Genomic DNA, 20,444 nt, shown 5'->3' on the forward strand with positions numbered 1-20,444 from the left:
TAATGGTCTACATAACAGGTGCCTACACAAGAGCTGGGGCAGATATGGCAGATCGCAGCGCAGAGCATTTTGTGTTGTCAAATTATTATCGTCAGTGTCCTCATTACAATAACATTCAGAATCAAGTTACAAAAATTTATTCCCGAGGAGCATCGAAGCGATCAGGTATCATGCTACGTTTTTGAATTTTATTTTAATGAGGACAATGAGGATAATAGATTGACAATGAAAATTGCTCTGTGCTGCGCTCCGCCATATCTGCGCCGGCCCTAACTCTAAATAAAACGTATTAGAAAAAGTAATAAAACGTAGTTGGAAATTCATGTTTCAGCATTAAGGTCAGGTATATTTTCTTAATAAATAATTGACTTCCATGATATTCCAAGAAAATGGATGTAGTGAACATAAGTTTATCATGAAATTTAAAACACATTATTAATAACACATGTAATCGAATCAGCTTAAATTTCATATCATGGACTATGGGAATAGTCTAGAAGACTATGCTGTAGTGGTTTTTAAAGAAACTTCCCTACTTTTAAAACTTAGTGTTAAATTATAGTCGATATAGACAAGAATTATGTTTAAAACCTAGTGTTTAGTTTATTTAATCTATACTAATATAATAAAGCAGAAGAATTTGTTTGTTTGAACGTACTAATCTCAGGAACTACTGGTCCGATTTGAAAAATACTTTCGGTGTTAGATACCTAGCCCATTTATCGAGAAAGGCTAGGCTATATTATATCATCACGCTTAGACCAACAGGAGCGGAGCAATGCGGATAAAACCGCGGGGCACAGTTAGTCTAATCTAAAAAGTGACATTAAGAAAGGTACTTTTAAACTAGCTGATGAATGATGTTTATAAGTTACTAGCGGTCCGCCCCGGCTTCGCCCGTGGTACATATGAAAAATAGATGTTGGCCGATTCTCAGACTTACCCGATATGCACAGAAAATTTCATGTGAATCGGTCCACCCGTTTCGGAGGAGTATGCAGACTAACATTGTGACACGAGAATTTTATATATAAGTTATTTTCCATAATAAATGCAACTAAAAAAGAACTAAAATACAAAACCGCTATAACTACAACCAAATACGGCTTCAAACCTTCAATTTCCTATTGAAATGTGTAATATTGAATTGCTTTGCCTGTAACATAATAGGCCTTTATTTTCTCGAAACACGTTCAAATGTAAATATCAACTTACTAGCTACGCCCCGCGGTTTTACCCGCATTGCTATGCTCCTATTGGTCTTAGTGTGATCATAAATAGCTTAAAGCCTTCCTCGATAAATGTACTATCTAACAGTGAAATAATTTTTCAAATCGGACATGTAGTTTCTGAGATTAGCGCTTTCAAGCAAACAAACGCTTCAGCTTTATAATCTTCTTATATATAAAATTCTCGTGTCACAATGTTAGTCTGCATACTCCTCCGAAACGGGTGGACCGATTCTCATGAAATTTTCTGTGCATATCGGGTAAGTCTGAGAATCGGCCAACATCTATTTTTCATATGTACCACGGGCGAAGCCGGGGCGGACCGCTAGTATTAGTATAGAAATACAACACAGTCGTTTCTATAGGCAATTATTATAGTTACCTATCCATTGAATTTATATAGCAAAAGGGTGTAAAAACGCCTATGTAATTATTTTTATATCTTTCCTAAAGAGCCGTTGTTTGTAATACGGTCAATGACTTTTGATATTTCTATACTATAAAAAGAATAGAATAGAAGTAAGAAGCTCAAAGGAATTCCAAAGGCGTTTCATTTTGGAAATGTGAAAATTGTGTCAAAGCGTTATAGGTCATTGACATTTCATGAAATATTTGGTAACTAGATTTCCGCCCACGGCTTCGCCCGCGTTTTAAAAGAAAAACCCGCATAGTTGCCATTCCTGTGTGATTTCCGGAAAAGTAGCCTATGGGTCTGGGTCTTCAGCAACATACCAAATTTCATTGTAATAAGTTCAGTAGTATTTGCTTGACAGAGTAACAAACATCCATCCAGCCATCCACATTAATAATTTCAAAGGGTGGTTTTTACATCTACATAATAAAATAAGTTTATGGATTTTGGAAGGAATTGATAAATAAAATATATCTCAGTTGAATTCGTATTTGTTTTTTCCTTCAATTGTATTAAAAATTAAAATCCAGCTTTTTCTCTGGCTTCGCTTGCGTGTTCTTGCATATTACATAATACACATATTATCACGCAAAAGCTGTTTTCCAATGTTATTTCACTATCATGTCTTATTTAAAAAAAAGGTAGTATCAATCTATTGCAAGATCGTAATTTATCCAGACACGTTCAGCAGTTTAGACCTGAAAATGAAATAGACAGACAGATTTATTCATTTATTTGTATTATTTTATTGCATAAAAGTGATATTAGAAAGTTTATCACACATGAAAATGGCACCTTATAAAAAATAACTTTTATATACTCTTTATATAAAAGGGAATGTCTTTATTACATATACTAGCTGTACCGCGCGGTTTCGCTCGCCGTCAAACCCGCGTGAGCAAAAATTTGTACATGTTTCTATACAATTGCTGTTTCCTAGCTAGATCACTGCCAAGCAAAATAAGCAAATAATTAAATCCGATAAGCGGTTTTCTGTTGAAAGAGAAACAAACAATCATACATTCTATGCTTTCGCGTTTATAATATTAGCAGGTTTTGTGATGGCCAATATATAATTCAAAAGTGGGATGACTACCTATTAGGTAGAAAGTTAGCCTGTATGTTTGTTCATATGTTCAGTCTTATATATTACTTATAATTTAACAAATTAATCGTTACAATGGTCTTGACCGTCAGCTGGTTATAATGACGTCATAGTACATTCAACATGGCGTCATCGTGAGGGTATGAAATGATAGGATATTTTTATGGATTATTTTGATTGTTTTATTTTGTAAATATCAGTAAGTATGTATTTTTGAAAAATAATAGTTTATATTATAGCTTAGTGAGTATACGTCCTTTTCAATGCATTTTTAACCGACTTAAAAAAAGAAGAGACTCTCTCTTCGAGTGCATTTTTGTTTGTTTGTAATATTGATATATATCGCTTTAATTGGAGATATTGTTTTCTATTCAAGAATGCTTTCAGAAAAGCTCACAACGCGATGAATCGTAAGTAATATTTCCCCTTGTTTATTTCCCTTAGATCCTATATAGCAGACGTTCCACAAAAAATATATTTACAGTCGACAATAAGAAATATAATAAGCCCGTATATAAAAATGTGATCCCATTTGTCTGTCTGTCACAGCTGACGCGTGTCGTTAACACGTACCCTATTAGTCCCACGTGGATATATCTTAAGTGTTTTATATGGGAAATATCTACAGATGTCTTTGTACTAATGAATGGCAGGTTTTGATTTACTTTTGTGTTATTAGTATTACAATGTGTACTATTATGGATGTAAGTAGGTTATGAAGTAGTATTTTGTGGTATTGTAAGTAGAATTTCTATTAGGAAAATTATTATTTTTGACAATAAACTAAGCCCCTACCACCTTGACAAGCTTTCAAATAAAAAAGAATCATGAAAATCGGTTCACCCACTCGAAAGTTCCGAGGCAACAGACCCTAAAAGTACAGACGAATTAAGAACCTCCTCATTTCTTTGAAATTGGTTGGCAATTTTTTCAATTAGAAATCTGTAAAACTGTAACTTGGTTGTTCGTTGGATCGTTGCTACATACTAGCATTTTTTCTGTTTATTTTTAGTTGTATGAACTCAGTCTGACAAAGAGCGCTAATTACCTGCTTTCCCGTAGAAAATCAATTAGAGGAATGACATAAAATGTTTGACGCAAAGAAATGTTTGTAAAATGAAAAAAAAAAAATAATAAAAAGGTACTACTTATTATAGTAATACTTATTATTTACTAAATTAGAGCCCTAAAAGTTTCTTTTTTTGTACTGAATGTCCCTGACAGTAATTATAACAGTCTATCGGAATCTAACGTAGTACCTAACTGAATTCGATATTGACTTTTTTATACCATTCAAATGCTTTATAATTATAAACTTTTAAGGAAAGAAAAAAAATCGATCATGAAGCGGGATTCGAACATGCGTCTTCCGCCATTCCGAGGCAACGCCTGAACAGTCAGCCACGTGATACTCAGAATATTTTCTATTCATATTTTATAAATTTATATTATGAATGTATATTTCTAAATTTATATTTTCTATTCTATAAAAATTTATAGTATCTAACTACAAAGTGTCATTGATATATTTATGTACTACTATTAGTGCATACATTTTTTACACACTAACGTCACATTCCAAGAATATTTATCACGATATATTAACGTCTTGTGACCGTAATGGGCCAGTTTCGGCTAAAAACGGTCCCCGGGTTATCCCGGCTCAGGGCTGCCATCTATTCTCATTTAGAGGTTGTCCTTAAGATGGAATAAATGTCTCTGAGTGACGAGGTATTCTACGTATAAAATTGGTGAGCTTTCTTTAGTGCATTGTTTTGGCTTGGATAATTGTTTGTGTGTGTGTTTGTGTTTGTGTGAAACTTGGCAAATAATTAAAATACATAAGCTTGGAATATTATTCAGCAAACATGTAGTTGTAAGTTTTGAAAACAGTCCAGTTATGTTCATTCCTTTAAATATATTAATAACTAGCGTTCCGCCCTGTCTTCGCCCTTAATTACATACCTATATTGCCTATCCTACGGTGCATAAAATTTTGAACTTGTCCAGCACTTAGCACGTTCAAAAAAGTAACCTCCTCAGTTTTTATATTATTTGTATACGTACAAATTGCACTAAAATATGTACTCTTTATTATATACTGCATATATATATTTAGGTATCAATAGAATAGAAGTATTACCTACACTTTGTAAGTACATATTTTCCTGTTTAATAAACGAAGAATACTTAGTTTTTATCGCGTGCAACTGAAATTACTAGAGACCAATAGCGGAAGACACAAAAAGAAACTAAATAAACATTCGTTGAAATATTTGCTCTTGGCAAATTTTTGTATCAACATCAAACAATGCTTTGTATCAATTGTCTATTTCACTTTCTATATTATTTGAAATACGAAAGAATAATTCTTGTATTATTATCAAAAGGTTACCAATATTTCAATTGTTAGGGTTTACTGAAATTCAGTGCTGGTCAGCGTTTGTGAGTCTTTATTTTTTGATGCAATTTGTCTTGTGTTTATTTTAACATCAATTTATGAATTAATCATATTTATTTAATTCAAGAGCAGTGGTGGCTCAGTTGTGAGACCTTCGACTTCGAATCGATTAGCCCGGGGTTCGAGACCAGGCGAGCGCGCAGGAAATAAATTTATTTTTCAATTTATCTGCGCATCTGCGCATCTGCGCACCACGGTGAACGGGAACGGTGAAGGAAAACATCGTGAGGAAACCGACATGTCGAAGAATAGAAAGTTCGACGACATGTGACATCCGCCCGCACTTGGTGGTGGTGGATTATGGCCTGTACCCTCATAGGAGGCGCGTGTCCCAGCAGTGGGAAAGTATATGGGCTGATGACGATTTAATTCAAATCTTTTATATTCCCAACAATCAATTGACACCGTCTTAATTAAAATGGATTATTGGAAACTTAATAAATAATAATTTCCATCCGCCCCAAATATCAGTTCTCGGAAAATACCCACGAATTTAAAGGAGCAAATTGAATGAACTCAAAGCCACACTTATTTTGCCTAGTCCAATATTTATTCTGACAACCCTGCTATCATATTTGCCTTCAGTCCTAACCAAATACAATAAATGGCCACTCACTTTATGGTTCTGTACATAACCGCTGAGCGCACATCCGATCTTTTAGAGTGATTTAATGATCATTTTAATAGTGAAAGTGGATATAGAAATAAAATAGGAGAGTTACGAGAAAGATACATTGATTTACCTAGTGATTCCTTGGTGAGGCATCGTCAATATGATGAAGTTATTTTAATTATTTTAATAAGAACAATTAGTTCATCATTGAGGTTCATAATATTCACATTTTTGATTATTGGTCTTCGACTTATTATATTGGTAAAGGTATTAAGTTTTATGAGGTTTCGCGTCCTTTCGTTTGCTAAATATACTTATGTTATAGATGTAAAATAAATGTTTGGATTAGGAGATAAACTAATTATTGTATTCATTTTTGTTTGTTCAAAAATATGAAGGAATCAAGCTGCGGTACGTTCGCATCAGTTTAAAGTCAATGTTTCCAAAATAATCCCAACTACAAAGATTGTTTAAAAACAAACAATTGTTTGGCGATTTGTTTGTTGTTCGAGACGTTTAAATCTTTGACCGAAACGGGAATGGAAGTCGATTTATTTATACACGTTTTATTGTTTTCTCTCTACAGTCGGCGACAGAAGTAATTTGAATGGGAAAATGCCATTTCTTTGGCCTGTTTGTTCAATATTAAAGTTTTTCTTTCAGACCTGATTGCCCTGCAAATAAGTTGGAGAATGTTTTTGCGCTTTGAGTATGGTATATTTTGTGATAAAGTTTTGTGTGTGTATTCTCTGTATATGTTTATGTAAAATTAATAATAAAATATTCAGATCTATTGATACATTATTGGGAAGGAATAAAAGAAATTATTTTCTTTCTTATTTTCTTAACTTAAATGTTAACAATGATAAGCTTCCTGTATTCTGCTATAAAGAAGCTTTTTGTAGAAGTCACCAATTTTATCGAACTCAGCCCGCATGATTCTCAATCCATAGCTATCCATTGTAAAACGTACCTAAGTTTTACCTTATCTGATAACTGTTAGTTGTAAATAAAAATTGTATATAGATACATATTTTATAGAAAAATAAGTGTCTTAAAATAAATTTTAATTTCATTAATCTATACTAATAACATGAACCTGAGTTAGTATGAACGCGATTATCTCAGGCTAAACCGCGGGGCATAGCTAGCAATCAATACATTTATTATCTGCATCTTGTATAAATCCGGCGCGAAGGACCAATTTGGAATTGAAATTAATTTTGGTAGTTAAATATTATTTTTTTTACGATTTATGTGTGGAACTGTACTTTGATAATATAATTTAGGTAAATAAAATGTACAGTATAAAATTATCTATATAGTAGGAAATTACTGGATTTATTAGCGCATTAGCGCTTTCAGGATGTAAACAGATAACTGTGTATTTTACTTACAGAAAATCTTACTTAGTTAATAGGTTTACTGTTACAGACCACATATGGTCAAAGACTACATATTATCAGTCATTACTTATCTAATTAGAAATATGACAGAAGTATAAAATAATAATTATATAGTAAGTATTAACATAGCATAAAAATTATGTACTAGAAAATGCTTCCAATATCATAAAATGATACAATATTTCCTTATTTATGTGATGCTCAATTTAATATTTAATTCAATAGATTTGTAATAAATAAATAATTGAAAAGAAATAAGCGAATGAAAATATATACTTAAAAAAATTTAAATTATAAAGAACATAGACTTTGAAATTATACCAAAGTCAGCAAATAATAAAATGTATTGAAACATTCTGAGAATCGTGATGGTTTATTTCTAAGGGCGCGGGCACACGATGCGTTGCGGCGCCGCACCGCAAAGATTTCACCGTGTCAGTGGGCACACGAGCGGTGCGGCGCCGCGGCCGTAACGTTGTTATATCGCAGCGGCGTCGTAGCAGCGTTGCACAGCGTGTCCTTCCTTGTGATGCAAAACAACTGAGCGGTGCCGCTCCGACGTCGCACCGCATTCACCCCTCCCCGCCTCGTCTTGGTGGTTACAAGTCCGGTGCGGCGCCGGAGCGCATCGTGTGACATGCCACATATATTTCTATGTAAGACGACGCAGCGACACCGCTCCGGCGCCGCACCGCCGCCGCAACGCATCGTGTGCCCCCGCTCTAACTGTCTTAATTTGTAAACACCAAAACATTGTCTTGTTTTAAATTCATTAAAATGTTCACTTTTACGAATACGAGTAATTGATTTTCTAAGAATAAATAAGCTTATTATTGTAAAACTTTTAAGATTAGAAACAATCTAAACTACGAATTAATTTGTTTTTCATTATATTTTAAAAATTTCAATCATGATTTTTGAAGTGAAACTTATTTAGGCACGTTGAGAGTAAAACTTCAAGGTTCAAGGGTCAATCATGTCGCGTCATGACAATACCGTCACGTCATGGAGAAAGGCGACGATTTTGGTATCTTTGAATCTTGCCAAAGAAATTTCACTTCTGACACGTGTGCTCGGCACACACGCTATTTTTTGAAGGCAACATTCAAGGATACCAAAATCGTTGCCTTAATCCATGACGTGCCGGTATTGCCATGACGCGACCTAGAAATTTTACTCTCAACGCACTTAAAGAAGTTTTACTTCAAAAATACTCCTGTATCTAATATCCATAAAAATGGAATAAACAGAACAATTACTTAACTATTTCGCATAACAAAAGCGTTTCGTTAAGGCTGCAGTCTAGCAAAATTGCGTTTTCAACAAGTTATTTGACAATTTTTTCCCGGCTAATGAAATGATAAACTGAATTTTTTTTTCTTGTTTATCAATAAGTGTTATATACGCAATGCGCGTGAATTTTTTCACATTTATAAAGTTACTTTATGTTACCTTAATCAGGCCTTCAAGATAAGTCTATTTCCCCCAAAGACATTTCGAGCTAAGTTTGTGCACTCACTACGTTGCAACCGATTACAATTTACACAATCTGATCAGCGCATTATTATCCTTATATAGTCGTTATTAAAAACTGCTGAACACAATTGCCGAAAAACTTATGATTTTCTTAATTAGAACGTTATAAATTCATTAAATTTCCCATTTTTTGCCTTACAAAATCTATTGATAAATACTGCTAAAAGTTATTTTTTCCATTAATTTATTCGAGTTGGTTGAAGACCAATGAGTATTAATCCTTTAAAAAATTTTTTTTTTGAATTTTGATAATTCCTTAAATATTAAAAAAATATTTAAAATAATTAGGAAAAATCCTAGCGAATTTCTTTAGTCGCGCTCCTTGGGCCGGAGCGTTCTGACGTGTGCTCTACGCTCGATTTTCCTTCATACCGAAGTGAAAGTTGCTCTACTTCATTAAATTTAATATTTTTGTTAATTGATTATTTTTATCTTAGTTTTGTGCAAATATTCGTATTTTTAAACATTTGATTTCGATATGGAAAATAAACGAAAAAAATACGCGTGTAACTATCTACTAGAAAAAAAATTATCTTCGAACATAAAGTTAATGAAACCGAATAGATTGCAAAGGTGATTGGCAACAATTTCTTTATTTTACGGGGTGTCAGTAAAGGGATGTATATTTCTTTAAAACTAAAGTAAGCTCATAAATTTTCTTATAATATAATTTTTTTGAAGTTCCAAAAATGTTTATTTTTCGTTTGAGAAATACGAAATATAATATAAACTTGTATTGAGAACTTGAACTTCCCAAGTTCATCCGGGGAAATCCCCATACGGGGAAAATGATTTGTTTACTCCAAAATTGATCCGAGGTGTTTTAATTTTTTCTTCTAGTCATTTTCAACGTAGCGGCATGTTGTTTGATTATTAATTTTGTAACTTAAATACAGGATTTGAATATATATATATCCTTTGATATTAGGATGTTGGTTTTATATTCTGATCTTACAGACGCGCTGACAAATTTAGTCCGCCATTTCTAGTTTAGTCTACCAACTCTAAGTACCAATATTAAAACAAATGGATTATCATCACATCATCAAAACTCAGATGTAATGGAAGATCACAATAACATAGAAAATTCAGTGGGTGTTGAGAACTAAACAAACAGAAGTAACAGAGACGCGAAGAATAAAAAAAGAGGACGAAAACGATAATTCGTTGATGCTTTCCCTTTTCGACGTATTGTTAGGGTACATCACCAATCTGCAAAAAACAAAACTGATGATTCCCAATTGCTGATTAAAAATGAAAAACAAATAATCGACAACAGTGGTGATTTGCTGATCACAATGAAACATCCTTCAGTGGTAGCAGATTTACTCATTTCAAATGTATCGGTGAACAGCGTAAAGGAGAGGAGGACAGGAAAACATTATGAATGTGGATGGTGGATTGTATACAGGTTGTAATCGATAAGTATGTGCAGGCGATTATGACGTTATTATTGCAGGTATCAAAAAACTTAAAACTGATATCGAAATTAATGTACCTAATGAGCAAAATGACAATAATAACTTTTTATAAGTATAACGAGAAATATCTAAAAAAATTACTTTATACACTCCCATATCAAAAAGGGAAAATGGGACTAGTAGAAGTTAAATGTCTAATTCCGGCAAAAGACATGAATGCGGAAGATGCGGTTAAAAAAAATTAAATATTTGAAATACAATGCAAAAAATAACACTTTTGTCATAGATAAGAATCATGACTATTTTTTCTAAATTTAGGGACAACTAAACGTTGCAGAAGCAGAAGTCTGCTTATTTGCTGTTTGGACTGGAGTTCGTTAAAAATAGAATATATAAAAAAGTATGTAACGTTTAGGCAAAATAAAATGATGGACCATTATCAAGATTTTACATAAATTGCCTACTGTCAGAATTGATTGATTCGAGACTTCAGCATTCGATGCACATCAAGGACCCATCCTATATCATTCAAGCGATTGAAAAAAAGAGATAAATCCAGTGCAACCGATAAAGCATCAGAATGCTAGCAAAAGATTTATTAGGTTTATCAATATAAATCTATATATTACACATAATATAATAAATCTGTAGAAGACGCGAAGACTGACATCCGCGCGGACGGAGTCGCGGGCGGAAGCTAGTCAGAAATAAATATCTTTTGTTTTCATTTAACACAAACATTACATTTTTTTTATTATATACAAAATTTGTTTATCCGTTTTATTAGTTAAACTGAACAACTTTCACTAAGAAACTTAGGTCGAAAAAAATGTATAGAGTTCTGCATTTTGTATGGAAAGCTTATTTTTTTTTATATTTCGTCCAAATTTCTTTGTAAAAGTTGATCAGTTATTTAAACATGAAGTTGAAGATATCAATAGAAAGTATTCGCAAATTTTGTGTACTGATAAAATCACCCGGTGTAATTTTCACGAAAATTGTTTCAAATTGTCATTTTTGGTACTTATTACGAATATTAAATAAATAAATAAATAAAATTCATTTAATTCAGGCCACATAGCCCATAAAGTGTTAGTAAAATCTTATCCTAGTGTTAGTATTACAATTACCTATTACCTACATACATTTATTACTACAGTTTAATTTACAAATCCAATGCTTACTGATGATATTATCCGAATAATTTAACACCATATTAAATTATGCATACGAATGATTTAATTTTTAAAAATTAAGTGGAGCAACTTTCCCTTAGTACATTTGTATTATTTACATATAGGATGACAGGATGCATTTGTTTGCACTACTAGACCAAGCCCTTAATATGTCCCCTGCGTCCGAGACGCCTGATCGATCGCCGGTAATGATTTCATGCTCCACTTATATCGTAGTTCATTTCTATGGAAATATTTACTAATATTGTTACTCTAGTTGTGCCCCGCGGTTTTACATGCAATGCTCCGCTCCTGTTGGTCTTAGCGTGATGATATTATATGCCATTCTCGATAAATGGACTACATAGAATTTTTGACATCGATAGAATTTTTCCAATCAGACCAGTAAGTAGTTCTTGAGTTTAGCGCGTTCAAACAAATCTTTGTATCATCACGCTAAGACCAGCAGGAGCGGAGCACTGCGGGTAAAACCGCAGGGCACAGCTAGTGTACTCATAAAGTAAGAAAAAAGCTTTTTAGTCTGCGCTGACATTCTTGAAAAAAAGGTGAATTATTGATTTGAATTTATTAATATTTATTTATTTAAAACTAATTGTTTATCGCTCATCGCTTGTCCCATGGACTCGCGGAAGCTTTCAACGCACTGGTAGTATCGACAATAAACAGTAATTAATTTTCATTATGTCTACTTTTAACACGACGCCAATTGTTATAATTTATTAGGTAAATACATATTTTGTTGATCATTATAAATTAATTTCACCTGGTTATGCAATTTAAAATAATTAATAGTAATTGTATTTTGTTGGAGTTAATTCAATGCTAACAATTGTGTTGATTGTATTTATTACAAGTAAAATAATTTATTATTAAGAAATTAAATATTTTAACGGATTTTAAACGCGATTTATTCATTATATTATTATCGCAAACTTTGCAGCGAGCGTGGTCACGGGGAGACTGAACTCAGTCAATAATAAATAATAAATCGCGTTAAAATCCGTAAAATCTTTAATTTCTAAATGTATAATACTCACGTAAAATCACTAAAAAATACTAGATTTTATTATAATCTTATTTAATACCAATGCGTGTCGAAATTCAATATTCTCATTCTAAAGATTCTCGCCTGGATTTCAGGCTTTCAGCACGTTTCGAATATACATGTGACAAATCTGTATTGTAGGTACTGCCGAAACAATGATATATGTGCCAACTCGATGTATTGATGAACACTAAAATATATACGAAAATACTTACTATAGACAGTGTGGCCTTAACTCTTAGGGCGCTTGTGCACTACAAGGAATTTTACTGTCCGGCATTCCGATTTTTTACGGTCCGGTGTGGCATGAAAAAACCGATGAATTGCTTGTGCACCTGTCCGTCTTTACTCGGATCAGTGCGGTACAGTTCAAGGAAGTTTGGCGGTATAATGCTATCATAAATGATTGTTTTTGCATTTTACAAGAAACGAGTAAAAAATATAGAAGGTGAAATATTATATTATTTCGTTATAATAAAAAGTAAAGTTCCATAAGAGATTTAAAATGCGTGTTTCACTTATTTATTTTAATCGGTGACGAGGAGCTAAAGCTATTCCCACTTAAACTTTAACTTACCAACACTTACTTAGATAATAATTATAGGTCAATGCTTGGTCAATGTATATAAAATAACAATACCGACTTCTCAAATCTCATTGCCAACTAAAAGAAAGTAAAACAAGAGCTTGCTTTCAATTGGCATATGCAGTAATAACAGTAAAATCCAAGCAAGTGGGCATTCGAAAACAATTATACCTACAGCGACTCGTAGACACAAAAAACCATCCGGAATAGGGAAAAGTAAAATGTCGGACAGTAAAATTACGTATAGTGCACAAGCTAGTATATAGATTAAGGGCGCTTGTGCACTACAAGGAATTTTACTGTCCGGCATTCCGATTTTTTACGGTCCGGTGTGGCATGAAAAAACCGATGAATTGCTTGTGCACCTGTCCGTCTTTACTCGGATCAGTGCGGTACAGTTCAAGGAAGTTTGGCGGTATAATGCTATCATAAATGATTGTTTTCGCATTTTACAAGAAACGAGTAAAAATATAGAAGGTGAAATATTATATTACTTCGTTATAATAAAAAGTAAAGTTCCGTAAGAGATTTAAAATGCGTGTTTCACTTATTTATTTTAATCGGTGACGAGGAGCTAAATCTATTCCCACTTGAACTTTAACTTACCAACACTTACTTAGATAATAATTATAGGTCAATGCTTGGTCAATGTATATAAAATAACAATACCGACTTCTCAAATCTCATTGCCAGCTAAAAGAAAGTAAAACAAGAGCTTGCTTTCAATTGGCATATGCAATAAAAAGAGTAAAATCCAAGCAAGTGGGCACTCGAAAACAATTATACCTACAGCGACTCGTAAACTCAAAAAACCATCCGGAAAATGTAAGAAGATATAATACATGATTTCTACGAACTTATTTGTAAACTTGTAGTAGGAAAACAGGCTTATACTTATAAGGATGATAACAATTTTTGTTACTTCTTGTTGGTTGTTTGTCAGTTAATTCAGTTTGTTAAAGAATAGAAAAAAAGGACAACGAGTCGGGATCGAATCGTTCAAGGATCAAATTTTTTCTATTTATAAAGCTTTTAAATAATTAAATGCTATAAAACTAAATATAAAATTCAGTGTGTATAATAAATAGGTATTATTGTTGTAAATTAAAGCACCTGATTTGCACCTGACTATCAGTGTTTGTAACTTTGTAGTATATCTGGGTTACGTTTATTTTCTTTTATATTCCTCTTTTATTTTCCGCCCAGTGTTTCAATTTACAGATAAGATACAAATCTGTTATGAATTCGTTCAGATTTCCTTAATTTGAACGCGAGCGGTTAATTAGTGTTAAAAATGTTTGATTTAATTATTATTTTAATTTTTATTCAGCAAGTAATAAATTATCATTTCCACTTTTTATTTTAATAGTAGGTATTATTAAAGTATCTGAAGTGTTTTACAATTTTTTGCTAAAGTAAATTTTCCTACTATATCTATATTTTCATTTGTTTTAAATATTATACGTTAAAAAATTATCAAATTCTGTATCATAGTTTAAGTAAGATATCGCCAACGTCCATACCACGTTGAATACACCGGTTCTCGTCCGATCACCGAAGGTAAGCAACGTCGGGCGCGGTCAGTACTTGGATGGGTAACCGCCTGGGAACACCGCGTGATGTTGGATTTTTGCAAAAATTAATGTTGTAGTATTTTTTTTTTATTAAAATAAGCTCTAGTGCTCATCGGAATTCAGAATCAAAATAGATTTTTCGTCAACGGTATATGGATAAAAAAAAATATTTTTTTTCGCAATTTCCTTATCAAATCTTATTCCTTATGCACTTAGCCAAAATTGCCACATAAATAAACGTGTAATAGAATGAACAATAGATGTAATAGAACGCGTTTCAAGACTTGTCTAAATTTTTTCTGTTATTATATGGTTATCATCCTACAATCCCATTTAGATAGTATCACAGCAGTGTTTTTTCGCTATATATGTTAAATAATAATATAAACAGAATACGTTCTATTTTGTTTTCAATTTTCAGGCTTAAGTTTTCTGTATGTTTTTAGTTAAGGTAGGTAAGCAGTAAAATTATTGGCAGATTTTTTTGTTACCGTTCCCCTGGGAGAGATCGCCCCTTACTGAAAAGGCTGAAAGTTTTAAAAGTTTAAGGTTTTTGTATGTGTAGTTGCAAAAAAATAATCCTGTAACTCATCAATTGTTATCATTTTTTACTTAGAGTAGGTTATCAATAAATCGATATATTAAATTATAATTTACTAGCGGTCCGCCCCGGCTTCGCCCGTGGTACATATTTCGCAATAAAAGGTAGCCTATGTTCTTTCTCAGGGTCTAAAGATTATCTGTGCAAAATTTCATCAAAATCGGTCCAATAGTTTATGCGTGAAAACCATACATACATACAAACCTTTCCTCTTTATAATGTTATTATTATATTATTATAATTTATCTATAATATAAAAATAAATCCCAAAATGTGTTGGTAAGCGCATAACTTGAGAACGGCTGAACCGATTTCGATAATTCTTTTTTTATTATATTCCTTGAAGTACGAGGATGGTTCTTATGTAGAGAAAACGTAAACATGTACCACGGGCGAAGCCGGGGCGGACCGCTAGTTTCTAATACAAATCAGAAAAAACGTAACAAACAAAACACACGCTTATAAAAATCACTTCAAATTGACCTTAAGCATTCAAAACTAACCTATATAAAGACAAAAAGCTACCACTTTAGTTTATTAGACCTGTATTAATAAAACGCCCAAGTCCCCTGAGACGTGTCATATTTTAAAGTCAGCGAGGTGGAATTCTACATTGGAATTTATTAGGATTTTTCTAAGCAACTCATTAGGTGAAGCGATGTTATTGTGACTTGAGCGCTTAATATTGAGATGGGTTTAAGTGTTATGACTAGATGAACTGCCGTCTGAGTTGATAAACCTTTTAAAAATTGTGTCACTTTTGAAAAATGATACACATACATAACTTACTGCTTTCTTTAGTCCCCAAAATCAGTTAGTAGTTCTTCAGTTAATTTTTAAGACGCTCAAAAATCGTACAAATTTTGCTCTATATTATATTATTGTGGATGAAAATGTACGTAATATTTTTGTGAGTTTATTTATAGTTCGTTCGATTTTACTTTATTTTTGCATAAGTATGAAAGATCCATCAATTATATGACACTCATGAAATATAATGAAATAGTCAAATAGATTAAAAAATAAATAATTAAATATCTATAGCCAAAAAGAGATATCATTGAAACAGATCTGCCTTATAGGATTTCAAATAGAAATATGACTTAAAATAAGTCTTATAAAAATGATATGAAAACACCCTTCAATATAATTGTACTTGAATTATACCCGGCAAGGGTCGCTTTTATATTTTGAAAAGAACAACTTCGACAGTCTTGCTCGCACGTGATTATATTTGATTGTTGAAAATCTATACAAATAAATAAAATTTTGAGGTGGTTGTGATGTGATGACAACCTTTTTTACCCGACTGCGGCAGAATGAGGGTAAGTTCGTATATAAATAAGTAATGTTGTTGCTTGTCGTATTTTTTGTGAGTCAATAGATTCATCTTAGTCGTTATAGTGAGTCATAAAAATAGCCGCCAAAAAATAATGTGTAGTAAAATTTTCAGTCGAGTTTTTTATTTTAATCATATCTTAGTTAAAGCTTTAGTCCTTAATTTATAGGCTTTTTGTATGCGGAGGTTAAATGTAATGCAGACCTGTATGGAACAAAGCCAAACAAAAACTTATTGTGGGTTTTATTTGACGTTTCTTGCCATGAATTAGTTTTTTGATTGCCTTGAAAGTTGAATCGATTAACAGACATATTTTTTGTAAGAGGCTTGTTTTGTTAGCTTGTGATTTTGTTTGTAATGAGAAATAAATGTAATATATAATAATTAACATTGTTAACATTGTTGTTTGTTTAGTTAACTAAGTAAACATGTTTTGGCAAAAATTATGATTATATTTGAAGTTTGTAAACAAAACAAATACTCGAATATTTTTATAAAGAAATCTGACCAATTTGAGGCAGTGAGCCTCAAAAGACTTCTTTTGCGATTTTAAACTTAAATAATGTGCATAAGAACTTAATTTTTCATGAACTTGTAACCGCTGTTGAAGCTTTAAAGAAAATTTCCTTTCCAGAATAATAAATCTTCAAGTTTAACATGTTATTTAAACTTGACGGACTAATAAAAGTATGTCTAATCAAGTATTAAAGGCAATAACAACTTCCCGGTCACATCGTTTAAGTATAACCCGGCCGAATAAAATTGTATACGCGTTTAAAATTCATGGAATATTTTCAGCGGCTCTCAAATTATTCGGTTAATACTACGGCATCCTGAAGGTGTAATAGTAAAGAGTTCAGTACGGTTGTGAACGTCGGGGTGGGTGCACGTCTCGCTCCAATTTTTCTTGAATAATTTACGATCGGAACAAAACTTTTTCGTGGTGTGTTTTGTTCAGTGTGTTTTTAATTTTGGATTTAACTTTTATTCTGTGAAGTGGGATATTTGTGTTCAGTGCTGTTAGTAAGTTTGTTTTCAAGTAAAGTTAAATATAATTAAATAAATAATTTCATTTTAGATTGTTGTTTGATACTTTGGTAAATAAATATTTTTGTGGAATAACTGACCGCTTTTTAAATTCAATTATAATAAAGATAATTTATTTTATGGGGAAACTAGTGACAGAAACATCAAGGTCGTTGAAGCGTGTAAAAATAAATAACAGCCTTAAAATATAATTCGTAAAGCTCTACCTTCTGGTAGAGCTTAAGCCCAATAGATTTCAATATTTATACTTTTCAATTAGTTACAATAAAAAAAATTATATAATTTAATATCTTATTTACCTAGAAACTATATTTTTATTTCATTACAAATTACATAGATACTGTCTCTAATAGTCTCTACCTAGAAAAATAAAAAGAAGAAACATCATAACATAAAAGTAACTGCTTTTATTAAGTTTTTAATTAATAAACAAATAATATAAGTCATTATCATCATCATTTATAAAATTTTGAGTGTAGCTGAGTATTCTTCATTCTAGTACTTATTTTTAGCATCTACTTAGGGCCGATTTTTCAATGCTTGGATAAAACTTATCCGTCCAATAAAGTATTACACAATAATATTAAAATGTCACGTAAACTGTCAAATACGGGCAATTAGAATACGTTTTTAAAATGGTAGTTTTATACATTATTCGACGAATAAGTTTTATCCAAGCATTGAAAAATCGGCCCTTAGTAGCTTCAGGCTTAAGCGGAAATAGACCTTTTATTCTTCACTCTTTCTGATAAGTGGACTCAATTTGATTCTATTTGTTTTGTTATTAATTGTTTTAATTTCAAATTATTTTAAATTAACGATAAATAAAATAAATATTGAATGCCGCGTTATTTCTAAGCAAATGTGTTATGAAATTTATGGAGCATTTTATCCTTACATCGTGTAATATTACCATAAAATAATTTACTCCATATGATTTTATTTACCTCTGATTGCGCCTAAGTGATTTTCAATTGTACATACTTAATAATAATTGCAGTAACCTAAATTATATGTAGCCAGCAAATAGTTCCTCGAAGTCATAATGTAGGGCAGTATTAAATTCTATATTGACTTATAAGCAAATGAGCTTTGAAATCACATAAAGCCCACTTTGGCAGTTATTTCAGCTACTCTATAGAATAGACAGTTTATATGATACACTAGCTTTTCGCCCGCGTCTTCGCCCGCGTTTTCCCGGAAAACCCGCATAGTTCCCGTTCCCGTGGGATTTCCGGGATAAAACCTACCCTATGTGTTAATTCAAGTTACCCTCTATATTTGTGCTAAATTTCATTATAATCGGTTTAGTAGTCTATGCGTGAAAACCATACATACATACATACAAACCTTTCCTCTTTATAATCTTAATACTATTATAAAGGCGAAAGTTTGTATGGATGTTTGTTACTCTGTCACGTAAAAACTACTAAACCGATTACAATAAAATTTAGCACACATATAGAGGGTAACTTGGATTAACACATAGGATAGGTTTTATCCCGGAAATCCTACGGGAACGGGAACTATGCGGGTTTTCCTTTGAAAACGCGGGCGAAGCCGCGGGCGGAAATCTAGTATTACATATTATAGTATAGATATCAGGGAGATATTATGTACATTGTACATGCCTAAAACTCAAAACTTAAACTCTTTCCAAATCGGTGGTAAATGTTTAAAATATGTTATGACGATTCAAAAGTACTTCTAGAAGAAGTCTTATTGAATGAATAAATGTTTGAGTTTGAGTTTAAATGTTTGAGTTCATATACCCGAGTAGGTACGTATTATCTATCTATACATTTAAAAGTGACGATTGTTACACCCATGTTAACACCTCTGGCGCGGGTCAAACACAAGCGGCGCGGGCGCGGGCGTGCCATAAGCGCACCTCTTGAATCTGTTTTGCACCACGTCCTTCTTATACATTTTGTATGAAAGAATTTTGGAAAGGCGTCGAGGCGGCACGCCACGGTCGTGCCACGGTTGCGCCGCCTTTCCAAAGTTATTTCATACAAAATGCCAATAGCACCCGATGCACGCCGGCAGTGCGCCCGATGCGCGCCGCGCCGCTTGTATATGTCCCGCGCCTTATATCGGTCAATTAAGGAAAGCTGGCATGTTCACAGTACTCACACTTATGCAATTTCACTTACAGTATGTTCAAAAATAAATTCGACTCTAGTTTCATTTTAGACTTGAATTGTAAAATGGGTGCGTTGTAGATAAATATATTATGCAAATATAATTACATACTTATGAAAGCTCTCATAATGTACCTGTAAAATTATAATTTAAAAGTAAATCAATTGATGAAGTTAATTATTTATTCTAATAATAATCAATTGGATAAAAGTATTAGTAATCATTCAATTATCAAATAATAATTAAATTTCAGGTCATAAAAACAATACAAATAACACGTGCGCTTACTCCCAACACACGGATGGTTGTTTTGATAATGATTTAAATAACGGGCGTTTTTTTAATAATGTGATAACTCTGATTAATTAGTAATTTGATTTTTGAAAAAAAAAATGCCGATTTTAGTCAAAATTTATATTTTTCTAACAAGATCCTTATCATCCAAATTTCCACCTTAATGAGAAAAATTGACATATTTTCTAATGAAAATGAACAAAAAATTAAATGATTTTATTAAATACTGTAAAATAGTCTATAATTCTTCCATTTACTGTATCACAAAATTCTTCATAGATTTTTAGATATTCGCACTACACCAATTACATCACCCTGTATTTATAAACAATTGCAAAATATGACACATACATAGGCCGGGAGATACTGACACAAAATTTCGGGTCATTTGTAACAGAATGGCGGTTCTACAGAGGTCTTATTACGCAATGACT

The 20,444-nt window shown here is 32.3% G+C and overlaps 1 protein-coding gene and 1 non-coding gene across 2 annotated transcripts in view; both read left to right on the forward strand.

Annotated features, from left to right (window-relative positions):
* Window positions 1–14,519: 14,519 nt before the first annotated feature.
* LOC149899470 (5S ribosomal RNA) lies at window positions 14,520–14,638 on the forward strand. The gene has a single exon (XR_016457933.1). It is a non-coding gene; the product is annotated as a 5S ribosomal RNA (ribosomal RNA).
* A 2,765-nt stretch (window positions 14,639–17,403) lies between these two features.
* Window positions 17,404–20,444, forward strand: part of LOC149899471 (neural cell adhesion molecule 1-like) — a 152,543-nt gene continuing 149,502 nt past the window's right edge. Inside the window, exon 1 of the mRNA XM_090113528.1 lies at window positions 17,404–17,547. The gene's annotated coding sequence lies outside the window, so the exon portion shown is untranslated. The remainder of the gene's footprint in view (window positions 17,548–20,444) is intronic.

Source organism: Colias eurytheme, chromosome 20, assembly GCF_061535395.1.
Source record: "Colias eurytheme isolate Ceu_HAF_F1 chromosome 20, ilColEury1 Martin Lab GWU primary, whole genome shotgun sequence".
NCBI classification, from domain to species: domain Eukaryota; kingdom Metazoa; phylum Arthropoda; class Insecta; order Lepidoptera; family Pieridae; genus Colias; species Colias eurytheme.